This window comes from Scyliorhinus canicula, chromosome 7 (assembly GCF_902713615.1).
Source record: "Scyliorhinus canicula chromosome 7, sScyCan1.1, whole genome shotgun sequence".
Classification (NCBI taxonomy): domain Eukaryota; kingdom Metazoa; phylum Chordata; class Chondrichthyes; order Carcharhiniformes; family Scyliorhinidae; genus Scyliorhinus; species Scyliorhinus canicula.
In genome coordinates this window covers 77,554,549-77,573,670 of record NC_052152.1, presented here as the reverse complement: position 1 = coordinate 77,573,670, position 19,122 = coordinate 77,554,549, and the positions used below count along the sequence as shown (strand labels likewise).

General features: G+C 43.0%; 1 protein-coding gene across 4 annotated transcripts in view; it reads right to left on the bottom strand.

The window, feature by feature from the left end:
• LOC119969061 (interleukin-1 receptor accessory protein-like 1) overlaps nucleotides 1-19,122 on the bottom strand; it is a 1,781,127-nt gene that overhangs the window by 1,201,248 nt on the left and 560,757 nt on the right. The window contains exon 2 of one of the 4 annotated variants that reach the window (XM_038802247.1): nucleotides 9,838-10,317. The exons of the other annotated variants lie outside the window; for them this stretch is intronic. The gene's annotated coding sequence lies outside the window, so the exon portion shown is untranslated. The remainder of the gene's footprint in view (nucleotides 1-9,837; nucleotides 10,318-19,122) is intronic. 4 annotated transcript variants of the gene reach the window in all.

Here is a 19,122-nt window from a genome sequence, read left to right as displayed (position 1 = left end):
TGTGAAGACAGGACTTTGTCTCGACGAGGACAGTGCGGCGGTCACTGCTAACGATACTTTCATGGACATATGCAATGCAGCAGGCAGGTTGGTGAGGATGTTTTTCCCTCTTATTGGTTCACTCACCAACTGCTGCAGTCCCAGTCTAGCAGCTATGTTTTTTAGGACCCAGCCAGCTCGGTCTGTGGGAGTTCTACCGAGCCACTCTTGGTGATGGACATTGAAGTCCCCACCCAGAACATATTCTTTGCCCTTGCTCCCCTCAGTGCTTCCTCCAAGTGGTGTTCAAAATGGAGGGGTATTGATTCATCAGCTGATTGTGGCCGGTATGTGGTAATCCCCGGGTAACTTCCTCCCGACTGTATACTGCTGTGCCGCCACCTCTGCTTGGTCTGTCTTCCCAGTGAGACAGGACAGTCCCAGGAATGGTGACAGTAGTGCTTGGGAAATTGTCTGTAAAGTATAATTCTGTGAGTATGACCATGTCTGGCTGATTGCTTGACTCGTCTGTGAGACAGCTCTTCCAACTTTGGCACAGATGGTAGTCAGGAGGACTTTACAGGGATGACAGGGCTGAGTTTGCTGGGTGGTCCATCTGCTTTCATTCCTGTTTTGTGTTTTCATACAACTGCAGGGATTGACAGGCTGTTTCAAAGGGCATTTGCGAGTCAGCCACATTGCTGTGGGTCTAGTGTTACATATAGGCTAGACCAGATAAGAATGGTCGATTTCCTTCCCCAAAGGACATTGGTGAACAAGATGGGTTTTTACGATAATCGATAGTGGTTTCATGGTTATCATTAGATTTTTAATTCCAGATATTTTATTGAGTTTAAATTCCACCACGTGCTGTGTTGGGATTCGAACCCGGGTCCCCAGAATATTATCCTGGGTCTCTGGATTACTCATCCAGTGACAATACCATTGCAACACCGCCTCCCTATTAAGTTCAGAATTATTGCTAAACAGCCTCAACTGGTTTTAAAAACTTTCCGAATGTCAACTGATTTTTAAATAATAAAGAATTCCAATTATAAAATATATATTTTTTAAAGATTATTATATTTTATTTTCTACTTTAATCCCACGTGTATGGCCCAATCATTTATCTCACTCGGCAAAATGTCATTAAAAATAAACTTATCTTGGTCTGTTTTTGGTGAGTCTTTCAATGTGAGTGACTTAACCTCGCACCAAATTCAAAATCTCATTGGGAAAGGGGAAATCTGTTCCAGAAATCATGAGATTTTTAAGGTCAGCAGGAAGTGTTCACTGCAAAATCCAGCCCAATATTCAAACAACCTGGAAAATTGCACAGTAAAAAGTCTTACAGCACCAGGTTAAAGTCCAACATGTTTGTTTCAAAAACTAGCTTTTGGAGCACTGCTCCTTCCTCAGGTGAATGAAGAGGTATGTTCCAGAATCATATACATAGACAAATCTGAGCAGATCCTGTGTATATGGAGGGCTTGTCCACAGTGGATGGCTTCTTTAATGTGTTTAGGGTGGAAGCTGGAGAAGTGGAGCATCGTGAGGTTATCCGTGGGCTTGCGGTAAAGCGAAGTGCTGAGGTGACCGTCCTTGATGGAGACGAGTGTGTCCAAGAATGCAACTGATTTTGGAGAGTAGTCCATGGTGGGTCTGATGGTGGGATGGAACGTATTGATGTCATCGTGATGTGTAGTCGTTTCAGTGATTCTTCGCCGTGGGTCCAAAGGAAAAATATGTCATCGATGTATCTGGTGTACAACGTCGGTTGAAGATCCTGTGCGGTGAGGAGGTCTTGTTCAAAATTGTGCATGAAGATGTTGGCGTATTGAGGTGCGAGTTTGGACCCCATGGCTGTTCTGTGCATCTGGATGAAGAACTTGATGTCGAAGGTGAAGACGTTGTGATCCAGAATGAAACGGATGAGTTGCAGAATTGCGACTGGAGATTGGCAGTTGTCGGTGTTGAGTACTGAGGGTGTTGCAGCATTGCCGTCATCATGGGGGATACTGGTGTAGATACCACCATTATACATGAGAACACCACCCACCAGGTACGCGGTACATACTCGTGCGACTCGGCCAGTGTTTTTTACCTCATACGCTGCAGGAAAGGATGTCCCGAAACGTGGTACATTGGCGAGACCATGCAGACCCTGCGACAACGAATGAACAGACATTGTGCGACAATCACCAGGCAGGAATGTTCCCTTCCAGTCGGGGAACACTTCAGCAGTCAAGGGCATTCAGCCTCTAATCTCAGGGTAAGCGTTCTCCAAGGCGGCCTTCAGGATGCGCGACAACGCAGAATCGCCGAGCAGAAACTTATAGCCAAGTCCGCACACATGAGTGCGGCCTCAACCGGGACCTGGGATTCATGTTGCATTACATTCATCCCCCACCATCTGGCCTGGGCTTGCGACATCCTACCAACTGTCCTGGCGAGAAACAATTCACACCTCTTGTCCACAGTGGATGGCTTCTTTAATGTGTTTAGGGTGGAAGCTGGAGAAGTGGAGCATCGTGAGGTTATCCGTGGGCTTGCGGTAAAGCGAAGTGCTTTGGATCTGGAAAGATTTAATTACCTGCAAATGCTCGCATTCTAAGCATTGCCTGGCATCTTTGAATTTGTCTATATATATGTTTCTGGAACATACCTCTTCATTGACCTGAGGAAGGACCAGTGCTCCCAAAGCTCGTGTTTGAAACAAACATGTTGGACTTTAACCTGGTGTTGTAAGACTTCTTACTGTGCTCACCCCAGTCCAATGCCGGCATCTCCACATCATGGAAAATTGCAGCCTGCTATCCTTCAATGCACTACATTGAGGGATAAGATGTACAATAATGCTGGGCTGTAAATTCATGATATGCAACTTTATCAAATGGAGGAATATGAATGAAAGAACAGGTATCATCATGCAAATTAATCTATTTTCATTGAGCAGTCAAAACCTTTTTTCTAGGATTCACTCTGTCAGAGATCTTTAAAATATTGTTTTGCTAAACTCCAAAATACTTGAATAAAATTTATTTTCTCAAAGTAATTCTAGTAAAAATGTAACACAAAACATTTACAGAGAATCAAATCTTATTTCATTACCAAAACGCAAAATCTGCTGACCATGCAAAACATGAATCAGAAAATGCATTCAACTCACAGCAAATCTGCAGCGAGAAACAATGGGCGCGATTCTCCCAGACAGGGAGAAATCGTAAGGCTGGCGTCAAAACTGGGCGGGTTTGACGCCAGCCTCCCCCTCCCCGACCGGGAACCGATTCTGGTCCCCGGTCGGGGCTAGTATGCCGCGGCCGTGAACTCCGGCATCGCGGGCTTAACGACTCCAACCCGCGCATGCGCGGATGACGTCATCACGCATTTGCGCGAAACACGCGCATGCGCGGGCCGGGATGCCCCTCAGCTGCCCCGCGAAGTGATACAGCGGGGCGGCGGAAGGACAAAGAGTGCGCGGGAATCGGACCTGCTGCCCGCGATCGGTGGGTACCGATCGCGGGCCCATGGCACCCTTGGCACGGCCGTGGTACTGCCGTGCCAATCGGTGCCATGGTTGCCAAGATCGGGACTTTACAGCCGTTTTTACGAACGGCCAGACCAGGTGTGTTTGCCTTTCGGAAAAACGGCCGTAAAGGGCTTGGAATTCGGCCCATCGGCTAGCTGAGAATCGCTGCTGGCCGTAAAAAAACGGCGGCAGCGATTCGTGTCGGGAGCTGGGCGTGGGGGGGGGGGGGGAGAACAGAGGGAGGGCGTCGGACTAGCGTGGCCGTAAAAATTTACGACCCCCGCTATTCTCCGCAACTTCGTGAGTGCAGAGAATTGCGCCCAATGTTTCAACATAGATCCTATTCATTTGACTGAGGCTCACATCCTAAAAACTAAATCATCTGTCCTCTCTGCAGACCCCGTCCTAATTGTCCATGAGATCATTTTTTGGTGTTGTTTCCTATTTTATTAACCTCGTCCATATATCAATCAAAATTAATGATTCAGTTCATTCAATTTAATCGGTAAAATTTCATATCTATGAATCAAACCTTTTTTTAAAAAAATGAAGATCCTGCTAAATTGAATAACCTTGTGCTCAAAAACAAATTGACCTCAAAAAAAGTTCCTTTCTCGTCGTAAAAGTCAACAACTACCTTCCATTTTGTAATTAAACTCTAAACACATTCTCGAACCAAGGTTGACATTAACTGAATCTGAGATTAAAAAGAACAGTAATGTACTAATTAGTCATTGCACAAATTGCTTATTCTCAGCTGATCAAAGATATTTTAAAATTTGAATGGTTGATTTGAACAGATTACTATTCTACCATAGAATTTACAGTGCAGAAGGAGGCCATTCGACCCATTGAGTCTGCACCGGCTCTTGGAAAGAGCACCCTACCCAAGGTCAACACCTCCACCCTATCCCCATAACCCACCCAACACCAAGAACAATTTTGGACACTAAGGGCAATTTGTCATGGCCAATCCATCGAACCTGCACATCTTTGGACTGTGGGAGGAACTGGAGCACCCGGAGGAAACACACGCACACACGGGGAGGATGTGCAGACTTCGCACAGACAATGACCAAAGCTGGAATCGAACCTGGGACCCTGGAGCTGTGAAGCAATTGTGCTATCCACAATGCTGCCATGCTGCGGACTCATATCCAGTTTAGAGTGTCAGTTTAGTACAAAACATAGAAAAAATACAAATTCTGCCCACTATTGTTATTTGAAAAAAATGTAAAGTCCCCAATTCTTTTTTTTCCTCCAATTCAGGAATAATTTTAGCATGGCCAATCCATCTACCTTGCACATCTTTGGCTTTATGGGGGTGAGACCCATGCAGACATGGGGAGAATGTGCAAACTCCACACAGACAGTGACCCAGGTCCGGAATCAAACCTGGGTCCTCGGCGCCGTGAGGCAGCAGTACTAACAACTGCAACACTGTGCTGCCCTTATTCTGCCCATTATCATTGAATAAATACAGTACTATTGAAAATGGCAGGATATATCCCAATCCTCAAATGCAGTAACCTTTTGAAGGAATGTTACATTAACAACTCGCTTAACTATACAAGTCTTCAAATGCAGATAGATGGAATACGATCGGGGATAGAATGCTTCCTCTACAGGTTGAGGGACAGAGGTGTGCAAATAACAAGCATTAAGTCCAGACATGGATTGCAAAAAAGTGTTAATGCTAATCATGTCACAGTGCTATTGGCAAAAATTGTAATATAAGCATGACAGAGCGATTCCTATTTTCAGCTTGTCAAATTCCAAACGGGTTCATTCATGTGTTAAGGAAGGGAATCTGTGGTCCATATTAACTCTGGTCCACTCCAGATCACAATGATGGTGCTCCCTGAAGCAGTCCAACAAGGTACGGTTGCATCAAACTGCAATGAAGGGGAAACAGAGAGGCCCACCACCACCTTCACGAGGATATTAAGGACAGATAAAAGTGACACTTACATGTGAGAAATAATAAAAAAAGGCAACATCATGCAAACGCCCAACAAAGTAAAATAGATATTCACTGTTATAAATGCATTAAAATTTGTAGCTGCCAAAACTGAATGCCCGAAGATATTGTTGAAATGTTAGACAATCTCCAATTCTGGTAAGAAAACTTACCTGATCTGAGAAAACCAATATAATTACCCTGCACCCAGACATCATCATCAAATAATTGAATTTGATCCTCTTCTTGTGCTTCAAAATTGAGTTCATAGAAAAATACTTGGAGCTGCTGTCCGATGCAAGCAGGCACTAACAAGTAACACTTCAGGGTCTGAATTTTCATCTCCCAACAGTGAGCAAACCAGCAATGGTTGGAAGAAATGGAGGGGGCCGGGGGGGGGGGGGGGGGGGGGGGGGGGGGGGGGGGGGGGGGGGGGGGGAGAGATGGAGGGGCGAGTGGGGCTGCATTTTAAAATCTTCTTTCCAATTTCCGCCACCCATCCATTCATCAGGTTGGGAATCTTGGCAGATCACCCAGTTCTCTTAAAGTGACATTATTTAAATGCTGGTTGAAAATTCATGTTTCCTTGTATTTGATAGTTCTGTCCTGAAGTCTGCGGTAAGTCTGTTTGTGGGACGCTTGCTGTGAGCTGGAAACCTTTAGACAGGCAAGTTTAAAAGCTCTTGCCAACTTCAACTCTAATGGTGTAATGGTTAATGATGATTTAAATCCATTTTCAATGCAATAGTTTGATCTTCACATTGATTTAATGTCCAGATATCTGCTTTGCCTTTGAAACACTCTGCCAATATCCACCATGTACAGAACCAATGAGCCTTAAAATAACACTGTCAAATCTTTAAAATGTTCAAGATTTAAAAAAAAATTTAAACATTCCCTTTGAAGAAAACGCACTCTCTCAGCTTCTCATAAATCTATTAAACACATCCAATGAAATTTTCATCGAAGACACATTTAAACATGTCCAAATAAACACACAGGCATTGAAAAAACACTTTAAAGGGAATTCAAGATATGGCAAGACAGTTGTCAGCCAAACAATGGTAGGAGACCCTTTTGTAAGCATCCAAACCAACCTAAGTACATTATTAATTCCTTGAGCTTAGCAAAGCATTCATAATGAGGCCAATTGGCAAGGCAGATCTCTGACTATCTGTTCAGCCTGCTTCTGTTGATAGTTGCCACCATGAGGGGGCATGGGAATTAGTTGGGTGGGTTGGGATGGCTGAGAGATATGAGGGATAGTGGGCCTAACAGCCATCAATTGAACTGGGCTGACATCCCACATTTGACCTGCCGCATTATCATCTGCACACTTTGGGCTTACCTCTGCAGGCAGAAGTCCAGACTACAGACAGCATTTGATACCCAGAGACCAAAATACTGAGTTGACTTTTAGAAATTGGGACCATGATATTGAAAATTGTCCTACTCACGGTCCCCAAACAGAAGACAAAAATCCAGCCCAGGGTCTCTTCTTGGGTTGTGAAAACCCCTTTGAGGATGCCTTTGATTTGAATTAAATTGTAAGGCTGAAGGCCCAGATAATTCAGACACATTCTTTGTGTGCACATGATCAAATCTAGAATAAGGAACTAATTGTCATTAATCATATCATACATGATTTCAAACAAAAGACACAATTACTTTGGGCAGCACGATAGCACATGTGATTAGCACTGTGGCTTCACAGCGCCAGGGTCCCAGGTTCGATTCCCTGCTGGGTCACTGTCTGTGCGGAGTCTGCATGTTCTCCCCGTGTTTGCGTGGGTTTCCTCTGGTGCTCCGGTTTCCTCCTACAGTCCAAAGACGTGCGAGTTAGATGGATTGGCAATGGTAAATTGTCCTTAGTGACCAAAAAAGGTTAGGAGGGGTTACGGGAATAGTGTGGAAGTGAGGGCTTAAGTGGGTCGGTGCAGACTCGATGGGTCGAATAGCCTCCTTCTGCACTGTATGTTCTATGTAAATCTATCTATGTAAAACCTCAAAACAACAATTGTCCTGGGATGACTCTCATTTGGGCCAAGTATAAATGTGAGTGGCATTGTTGCCACGTTTCACCTCATTGCTCCATGAAGTTCTTTGCCAATTGCAAATTACATTTTGGAGCTTAGCTACAAGAATCATTTAAATTTCAAAGGAAACGACAAGGTCTGTAAGACAGATGAACCTCTCAAGTCGGGTCGCAACTAGCAATAAATTGATCATTCTGGTGTACGGATCAATCCTATTAAGCTACTTACTTTGTTTAATAGACTCATTTGTCTGCAGTGTTGAAACAGCTAAACGCTTCCATCAGAACAGCATTAACCAACTATACAGTGAGTAACTGAAGATCAGGAGGAGGAAGAGGAAGCAGAAGAGAACACAATTCCTTCCACAATTCCTGTACTGTCTGTTAATAGTTAATCCAACTGTGGTACTTGTCAATGCAATCCTAAATTCCAACTCACCAAAAGTCTCACACCTGAGCTTCCCTCTATCACTGGCCAATGCCTGGTTGCCCTCAATGCAAATATTACAGCCAAGACAAAATAAAAATTCTCAAATAAATTCTCAAAAACGAAATGACACCATGTTGCACTTTTGTCAACTAATCACCATTGTGTAATCCCTTAGTGTGTGATTTCCGTGAGTCTTTGCCTGTCCTATTGCTTTTCTGCAGTTCTACCCAATGGTTGCAGCATGACTGGTGGAAGGCTTCTGTCTTTCAGTGGAGGAGATAGCATTTGGCCTCGAGGCAATTTCAAGCTGCTCTGACCCGAGAAATCACAGCTTTGGACTGCAGCATTTTGGCATGGACGCCAGCAGTCTAGGCTGACTGGTTGACTGGCAACAACAAGAACACTGCAGAGTGGCAGTTGTGGGAGAACGAATGCTATCAAACTGAGATAGGGCAGCAGGTTAATATGCACAGAGCCATTGCCGCTTCCCTGTATGGGGACGCCTCAGTAATGCAAGTTGTCTGACAGAGGACCGATTGCTGGACTGTTGGAACACTGTGCAAGCCCATTTGAGCACTGGTGTCTGCAGTTCATATTGGAAGCAATCCAAGCTTTCAGACAACAAGCTGAACTTGTCTGACAGAACTCTGAGTATCCACTACAGCACCCAGATATTAGATGGTTTCTGTGTGCGCTGCAATGGAAGCTGAGACATCAGCTGTTAGATACTTTATCATGGTTGGGTCTACTAGTGTGTTTTTGTAGTTGGCTGCCATTTCTGTGCTGGCAAGGATGGACTCCAACTTTTGTGCAAAGCCCATACAAAGGTGGTGCAGAACTCACCCATTTGTCTTGAAGTTACATGCAGACTTTCTGCTAGGCCTGTCAATGCACTAAGCAAGTTAATGCATATACCCATCATCAATCTTTTGTAGCTTTCCCCCATCCAAGTATTCAACTGACTCTTCAGCAGCAGACCTTGTGTACAACCTTACCCTCCAGCGAGCTGACAACAGCGTTATCCTTGAGTTTTTCTAGAAGGTCTCTCGCTCCCTCTGGATACAGCTCATCCTCTTGTGCATCTCTCGACCAAGGCCTCCAGTGTAGTATTGGAAATGCATGGAGGGCACTATCTCCAACATTTTTGTGTTTTTCCCAAGTCAGACTTCCAGCACCAACTCAAATTCCAATGTACCACCACCGTCACCACCTATGCACCCCTCCCCCCACTCCCCGTGCACCCCATCCACCCCTATCCTAGGTGCAGGCTTTTTTGTAAATCGTAAACATTAGTTTTAACCTCTTACAATATTTGGCCTGTTGTGGATTAAGGTGCCTGTCTCTTTAAGACAGTACAGCAGAGGAGGATCACCTGGCTCCAGGTCCAATTGGTACCGAGAACCAGCTAACACCCAGAGAGTTGAGTCCCCCTCCCAGGCAGAATCCGTTTGGGAGCCATGAAGCCAACATCTAAAGTTGGAGCAGCAGCTCTGTGCTGCTCCAGGGTAGCAAGGCAAATCGCCCCTGTACCATTGTTCCTTGTCATCAATAAACTATGTTCACGAGAAGAAACTATGCCTCATCAATGCCAGACTACCGTAAGGCCTTGGTGAAGGGTACAGCCATTTTAAAAACACAGTCAGCACCCTGCAATCATGACAATTAGCAGCAATGCAAATTTGATGTGCCACCAACAGCAGGTGTAAGAGATGTAGATGTACATCGTCATCTCCAAACCTGTATTCAGGGATATTAAAATTAGGACATAAAATGTTTTGAAAATGTACTCAGTATATAATGCAATCATAAGAAAGGAATGCTTGTCATGTAACTTAAATAATTATCACTGGTGTAAATCAAAAGTCCCGCTTGTCCTCTGACACCATCTTGGAATAGATCCTTACCATTTGTAAATTAGTCCAGATAAACCTGATGCTGTGACTGATAGTCAGACTCCTGCATCCGAAAGAATTGTCAAATCAATCGAAAAAGCAAATGACTGTCATTGTTCCAAAAGTAGATTAAATGCTGGAATATAAAGTGAAAATACTGGAAGTACACAGGTTGGGAGGTTCCAAGGAGAGTTTCCACATTGGATCCGCAGCCCTGGAGAAATTCAAGCCCCAATAGTCTTGTTGACCAGATGTCTTACAGCAACCTTAAAAGTGAATTCCCTTGTGGATCAGCAAGAACTGTTTCATTTGCTATACCAATTACGGTTGTTCAAAGGCAGATTGACTAGCTGTGCAGAACAGTGGGTCGTTTGAGCCTTGAGCTGCATGCGAGAAGCTGGTTCAAGCTGACCCAGACTCAGATCATGTAGCATTCTTCCCAACAACCAAAGCAGGAAATTTAATTGCATCAGAGATGAATCCAAACTTGCGCTGCAAAAAAGGACATAAAATGACAATTATTTTCCTTTCAAGGCGGAATATATCAAGGAAAAACTAACAGCATCAAAAAAGAGAGATTTTAAATGTCTAGTACACACGCTAGAAGCAAAAAGCACAAGAGGTGCTTACAGCTGGATTGATTCCAACTGAGCACGTGGAAAAAATAAAGAGGATAATTGGATTCAAGATGGTGTACACAGGGTGAAATTGATTTTGTAGATAGCAGAGGAGCCTTTTGATACTGACAGAGCCTAGAGAGGAATGACAGATCATATGCACCAGCGTTTTTGTTTTGGAAGACGAAGGGCTCTAATTGATTAGAGCAGAGTACATGCAGCAGTTGGATAACCAAGTAGGATTCTGCTTATATATAGAGATTTATCACATCCACAAAGTATGCCAAAGTACTTTAAAGTCAGTAAATAACTTGGAATGCAGTCAGTTATGTGAGCATTCAAAGCAACTAAACAAAAATAAAAACACAGAGCTTAATCAAGGCAAGTAAAGCAAAAAAAAAACAATCTTCAAGCTCAGAAAACTCTTGGAAACATAGGAACATGGGAATTAGGAGCAGAAGTAGCAATTCAGCCCCTCGAGCTTCTCCACCATTCAATCAGATCATGGCTGATCTCTTCCTGGTCTCAAATCCACCTCCCTACCTGTTCCCCATTTCCCTTTAACCCATTTTAAAAAATCAGAAATATATCTATCTCCTTCTTGAAACCATTTAATGACTCAGACTCCACCCCACTATGGGGCAACAAGTTCAACAAATTCACCACCCTCTGCAAGAGGTAGTTCCTCCTCATCTCAGTCTACCGCCTAAATCACCCAATATCTGTGACCTCTCATTCTAGATTGCCCCACAAGGGGAAACATTAGGGACGGGACTCTCCGACCCCCCCCGTCGGGTCGGAGAATCGCCGGGCAGCAGCATGAATCCCGCCCCCGCCGAAACCCTCGGTACAGGAGATTCGGCAGGGGTGGGAATCGCGCTGCGCCAGTCGGCAGCTGCTCGCAATGGCCCCCCTGGCGATTCTCCGGCCCACGATGGGCCAAAGTCCTGCCCGTTCTTTGCAAGTCCCAGCGGCGTAGATCAGACTAGGTCCCTTACCGGCGGGACCTGTGGCCTTCGCAGGCTCCGGGGTCCTGGGAGGGGTGGGGGGGGGGGGGGGGTGGTGGTGTGGGGCAATCTGGCCCCGATCGGGGCCCACCAATCTGCGGGCGGGCCTGTGCCATGGGGGCACTCTTTTCCTACGCGTCGGCCGTGTCAGCCTCCGCGATGGCCGCGCGTAGGTGAAACCCCCCCCCCCCCCGCTCATGCGTGGGGGTGACGTCAGCAGCCGCTGACGCTCCCGCGCATGCGTGGGCTCTCGCCGGCCGGCGGAGTCCCTTCAGCGTTAGCTGGCGTGGCGTCAAAGGCCTTCCACGCCAGCCGGCGGGGCGCTAACCACTCTGGCATCGGCCTAGCCCCTGAAGGTGCGGAGGATTCCGCACCTTTGGGGCGGGCCGACACCGGAATGGTTCATACCACTCCGTCCCACCGGGACCCCCCACCCCACCGGGTACGGGAGAATCCCGCCCTAGGTCTCCATTTCCTCTCATCCTTCTAAACTTCAGCGAGTACAAGCCCAAACTGTTCAATCTCTCCTCATACATCAACTCGTTCATCCCGGAATCTGGCGAAACTCCTCTGAACTGTTTCCAAAGCCACCACATCCTTCGTGAAGTAAGGAGACCAAAACTGGACACAATACTCCAGATGTGGTGTTGCCTTCTAAGTTTAGCAGAAGTGTGTCTTAAAATGCCCCTTTAAAACTGCTTCCAATGAGTTAGTAAGTGCCCGAATGGTTTTACTCAGTTTAATGGCCGCTGACCCACTCAGTTAAAATCAAGCAAGAGTTTTATTTATAACTGAGGATTCTGATATATTTACTATTTTGCTTCCAGCAGACATCTCAGTTGTAGATTAATGAAACTATTTTAATAGCTGCTGCACGCATTCTGAGGCTGGGGAAGGGCATTTGGTGGTGGTGGTGGTTTGGGGGGGGGGGGGGGGGGGCGGAATTGATGGGTTTAAGATCCATCCCATTATTAAATATTTTTCAATAAACTCAGAACATAAACATATCATTCAAGAAATTTACAGGACAAATAGAAATAATTAGAAGGATATTTGGAAAGTGATCGTAGAATATAGGCTTAAGATAAAATACAAGATGAAAAATGGAAAAAAAGAATAGAAATGAAACAGCTATTATGAAACTTGCATATCTGAATATTCATAAACGAGCAGGATGACATGAAGTGTGCCCAGGCGTACCTAGAGACTGGAGAGTAGATGTCGAGAGAGCTGTGGCGAGAATTTTGCACAGCTCATTAAATACAGGGATAGCACCAGAATATCGCGAAATAGCTAAAGTTGTTCATTTGTTAAAGAAGGTCAGAGGCATGATCTGGGGAACAACATGCGTTAACTTGACTTCTATAGTATAAAAATGCGAAGCAGATAGTATGACTGTGGTAGATGGTATGTAACTAGAGTTTCAAAGGCAGCTAATAAGGTACCATCTGAGATTTGTGACTAAAATGAGAGCTTTTGGGAATAAAAGAGTAAATAATATATTGGATAACAAATTGGTTAAATCAGACAAAATGTAGAACAGTGATTAATGGTAGCAGTTCTAATTGGATAACTGACCAGGGAAGGATTCATTGAGTTAGTTCCTGGGACCTGTCGGTCATAATATTTATTAACGAAAGTATTTCAAGCAGAGTATCTAAATGTACAGATGTTACTAACGTGTGCAAAATCAGGCTATCTGGAGGAAAGCTCATATTAAAAATAGATCTAGGGAGACTTTAACCTGACAATTACTGTGAATGATCTTATTATACAATTACGCACACTAAGCATTAATATGTCGACATGCTCGTTATGATTTTCACATTTTAATAATTGGCCAGATGACAACTGCAACGTTATTTACAAATGTAACATGGTAGACGTTTGTTCTAAAAAATAACCCCCCCCCATGCCCTTCGAGATCCCTCCATTCCTCCAATTCTGCACTCTTGTATGATCCTGATTTTCTTCACTTCACCATTGGTGGCAAGTCTTCAGTTACTTCAGCACTCAGCTCTAGAATCCCCTGCCTAACCTTTGCCAATCTCTCTCTCCACTTTCAACACAATCCCTTAAAGCCTAGCCCTTTGACCAATCTTTTTCTTGCCTGTCCTACTGTTTCATTATGTAGCTTGTTGTCCAATTTTATTAGTAATCACCCCTATGAAATGCCTTGGAGTGTTTAACTGTGCTAAAGGTCTGAGAAAAATATTTCTTTGGGGTGTACAATTAAGGAAGGCAAGTGAGAAAGCAAAGTGCAGGTATAATAATGATCAATTACTGAAGACATTTTCCCACCAACATAAATCATATTTTAGTTCTTGCCAGAGGTAAATCTGAACATCAGTATATAGTACAAGATCTTCAGAAAATATTTTGTGGAGAGTTATGCTTTGAAGGTGACCTCTCTTAATAGGTGTCAGTAACTACCTTAAGTAACCATCTTCATGTGCGATGTTCATAAGGTCACAAAACAATTGAGGATGGCCATTTAGTCAAACTTAATTGATCCATTTCAAAAAAATTCTGAAGTCCTTTTATCAGAGCCCCCAGTTGTTTCAGAAATCTTTCCAGGCTTTTTGCACTCATTACCTCATTTGGAAATCAATTCCAAATATTGCCCACTTTTATTGAAGAATAATTTTATGATTTCAATCTTAAATCTAACCGTTTATTAGTTTCAACCAATACCTTCCAGTTCTATTTCCACAATTAGATTAACGATTTCCGTTCAATTAATCTTGTACATCTTCTATAATCGTGTAGTACTGAATGAGCTAACATTTCCTCCAATTAAATATTGGGTAGACTGAAGCCCTCCTCTTCAGTCCAGCTCCGAATCATTCCCTAAGCTAGCGATTCGATCTCTCTCCCTGTCAACAATTCACGATTAAGGCAGTGTGTTCGCAACTTTGGTGTCACTTTTGATCTCATAAGATGTGTTTCAAACCTTTTATCTTTTTCATTACTAAAATGACCTATTTCCATCTGCATAACATCGTCCAACATGACCTTGAATAAGTTCACCTGCTGCTGAAACTGTCATTCATGCCTTCATTGTCTCCATTTTTAACATATTCTCAAGCACCCCTGACTGATCTCCCACATTCTATCCTTCGTGACCTGAAGTCATCCAAATCTCTGCTGCCTGTGTCTTAACCCTCACTGAACAACTGTGGTGTCTTGATTTTAAAAATCGTACCCTGATGTTCAAATCCATCCAAAGCCTCAACCTCCTCTACCTCTGTAATCTCTTCCTGTCCCAGAACCCTTTAAGATATTATGCAGTCCTCTCATTTGAGAATCCTGGGCACCTGAATTTTAATTGCTCTACCATTTGTGGCCATGCTTTCAGGTGCCGAGGCTCCAAGTTCTGGAGTACCCTCCCTGCATCTCTCTGCCTTTCTTGCCGGACTTATCTCCTTTCAGAAACTCCTTGATGTGTTGGGTAAGCTGGGTCAACGAGGACTGCGTTTACTGCAGTGGTGAGAGAGACAGGCTTCCAACACTTGAAGAAATGCAACTCGATTTTATTGAACACTTAACTATAATACATGCTTTAACTGTGGGTTGACACTATGCTGACTTGACTGGAGACCTGAGGCTAACCTGACTAGACTATCTTACAACCACATGGTGTTTGTTCTAGTTGCTGCTCACGAGCTCTGACTGTCTGAGGCTGGATCCCGAGAGAGCGGGAAAACTAGTGCCCTCTGGCTTTATAGTGGTTGTGTCCTGTCTGGTGATTGGCTGCTGTGTTCTGTGTGTTCACTGGTCATCTTGTGTGTCAATCACTGCCTGTCTGCACACCATCATATATACCTGGATGTATATTATGACACTCCTTAAAATCTATCATCTTAACAAAGTGTTTGACCACACAACTTAATATCTTTTCTTGTGGCTCAGTCTTTACAATGTGTCTGTGAAGCACTTTGAGAAGTTTCATTACATTGAGGTTGTTGCTGTTATATTTCGCAGACTCCTCATTTCTCAGCTAGAAAGTTTAAACTGCTTCAAAATTTCTTAATTTGCCTGACTCTTGACTGGGACCCAACACGGTTCATTTTTGATTGCCTCCAGTATTTGAATATTTCCCTTGTTTCTTGCCAACCAGAACTGGATGCCTGTTGAATGTACTGTTTAACTAGAGCACTGTCAGAGGGAATCATCACCTTATAGTCTATCATTTTAGCTCGGTGGTTCATCATTGTGGTGGCATTGCTGATCGGTGTCGTGAACTAATTGCCCTCTGGCCTCAAATTTACAGATTCCCAAATTTCTTCCCATTACAGTCTGAGCTATTTCAAAGCCATTCAAGAATTATGCATGCTCCCCACTTTCTTTCTTGCCACACACATTGTTACACTGTATTCAATTTCATGTGTCAATTCTCATAGAATGAAAGAATAATATAACGCAAAAGGCAATAGTGACCTGCAATCGATCTTGAGGTATCCAATTGGTCCCAATCAACTGCACTTTCTTCAATTTTTCCCCCCTGATAATTTTACATATTTTGCTGAATTTCTGACCTCTGAAGTACATTCATAATTGGATACTTTGCGTGTTTTCAAAAAAAAGAAACATTTTTTGTTAAAACTTCCATCTTGCACTCATTAGGGCATTCCCACAATTACAAGGGAAATGAACTAAATTTTTCTGTAGGAGAGGTCAGTGCTGATTCATTGGCAAATGAGCTCTGGTTGGTAGAGGTGTTGTGATGGAGAATGCACCGGTTGATGCTCATTGACCGTTAATTGCAAGCATTGTTTGAAATTTAAACCAGGCAACTTGACACAGATTGGTGAAGACACTTCCCTGAGGAATGAGCCAGCAAATAGCTGTCAATTATTTTGTTTAGCTGGAACAGGTGCAATGTTCCTTCTGTCTGCAAAGAATAAGGTACTGTGTGTTATTGTATTAGCTTCCAGTATATGCAAATACATCACACTGTGAGTCCAACTGCGGGTCCAATTGGTTGTCAGAGTATTTCTTAGCACACTGAAGATTATTTGGCAATTGTTGTCCAATCACGGAATCACATCTAATCTTGGACACTGGGTTTTGATTTTTGAAAGCGTGGGGTGGTTATGTATTGTCCATACATTGGTATATACCTTGCTCATTGCGATCAGCACAGAGACATGTTGTTTGATACGATCTGTCAGTCTTTGGAATGTACAACCTACATACATAGCATCACACTGACCCTCATATTCATATACCACATTCCTTATTTGTGAGATAGGCAGAATGCCTTGAAAACCATTCACTGATTCGTACCACAGGCAATGCCTTGACCAATCAGAGTCAAGGTGCCTGGTTTAATTTTCAAACAATGCTTGGTACTCTCTTTGCATACAGTCTAAATTTGCTGCTTTACCTGGTATTGTATTCTTGAAAATGTCTAGATGAGTACAAGGCTGAAAGCTTCAACAAAAAAAATCTTTCTTTCATTAATACTAAAGTTTTGTACTATAAATTACCATTTGATACTCTGCATTGAATTTCTGTCTCCATGTCATTTGCCTAAATTAGAAACAGTTGTCCCAAAAAAACAGTCTTGAGTCACCCTATTCAATACTTCTGGCTCTCAGAAATAACTTTTGTAAGAAATCAGTATTGTTCCCTCTGAACTCTCAGTTCTTTTCTTATCAATTCAATAAAAATCTTCACAACTGAACTGAAAGCCTTGTTTGTGCCAGACTTTCCTCGTTGACTTTACCCCAAAGGATGAGGAGCCAGGAACAATCTGTCCTTTCCAAATCAATTCTGAAAATTGATGGTGCTGGAACTGCTCAGCAGGTCTGGCACATTGGGGAGTGAGAAACAGAGTTAACATTTGAGTCTGATATGTCTCTTTTTCAGAACTGAAGAGTCATATCTGATTCAAAACATCAAGTTTTACAACAGATGATGCCAGACCTTCTGAGCATTTCTGGCATGTTCTGTTCATCTTTCAGATTTAGAACAGCTGTACTTTCCATTTCTTAATTTGAACACCTGTTAATGGAGCTATTATTGCACAGATGATCATCACATTTATTCCTGATTATCTATTCCATTATTTTTGAACAAATTATATTTCCAATGCACCTTTAATATAATAAAACAACTCAAGGCACTTCACAGGAGCATTATAAATCAAAATATGACACTAAGCCACATAAGGAAATAATGGATCAAATGACCAATGTTTTAAGGAACACCTTGAAAGAGGAAAGAGAGCTGGGATGGAATTTCAGAGATTAGGAATTATATGGAACTACTGCAAGACCTGTGAGTCTGTAGTTCCTTGAATGTGTTTACCACATTCCCCTTTCTGAAAATGGGCACCAGGTTAGCCTACTTCTAACTGAAACTTATTTCACCAGTATCAACTGATATCTCCACAAACTTCGTCAGTGCTTCAAAAGTTTCATCCATAGTATTTCTCAACACACTGAAATGAGTACCGTCTATATGAACATTTCAAAAAGAGAAGGAGAAGAGTAGCTGCGGGTTTATTTTAAATCCAATTCCAGAACTTCCATTTTACAAAAATGAATTATTTATTTTGCTTGGGATCAATTTACTTCAGGAGAGCATGTTGCTTATCTTTTCTCTTTGTTACAGACAGGGGAAAGGGACAAAACTATTTTTTTCTCACCATCTGTCTGTAACCTTAAGGTGAAATCAGAAGTATAATTTAATCACACATACATACATACACATACACACACACACACACACACACACACAATAAAATAGAAAAGAGGAGTTTTTACAACTATGAATAAGTTAAAAGAAAATAAATCATATATATCAATATCAGTTCACGAGATTGCCAGAGTCTGGAAAGTTAAAGTCTAGTGACGGTTCCGTCACAAAGGAGCTGCAGCTCAGGCAGGTTCATCTAGCTGAAGGAGCAGCTGGAGATCTTGATGGTGATGCAGTGAGATGAGGTTGGCATACATAGACTTGGTCTGTTCAGCAGGCAATGGCAGGAATCTTCCAGAAAAGCAGGCCTTGAGGAACCTTGGACTTAATGCAGGCTACTGATCAGCCTGGATCCCTGCTGTGGTGTTTGCAGGCTGGAGGTTAAACAGCAGACTAACTTGTGAGTCTAGAAATACCGCCTAAAAGTTCAGAAAGGCCAGAATCTTTGGTCACGTAATGTTCCCCATTAGGGAGTCAGTTGCAGGTTAACAAGCAGATTCTATGTCTCTGGTAAAAATCCATTATTCACCTTCGGAAATAGATGGTGGCTATTAGTGCTTCTGCAGGTATAACACATTTTTATGTCTACCCTTGTAACAGGACCAGTTGGCGAGACACTTTTCCCTGGTTTATTGATCGTAATGTGTCCTCACAATGAGAGGTGTGAGGAGCCACAAGGATATGAGTTGAGCTTCAGTCATCTATCTGATTTTTGGAAATTTCCAGAAACCGTAACCAGCTTATAAATCATGTGACCAGTAGCAGCCGTCTTTTAGTTTAGCAAAAATCTCTCTAAATAAGCAAAAACTGAAGGTATAATTTAAACAGTTTCTGATATATTTCATGTCTCATGTGTTAGGACAACTAAGGTGGTTTTAAGGGATTTATATTTGTAAGGGTAAACATTAGAAATAAAGTATAGTTTTAGGTGTGGATAATTTCATGTTTGGTACTTGGAAGAGACCTAC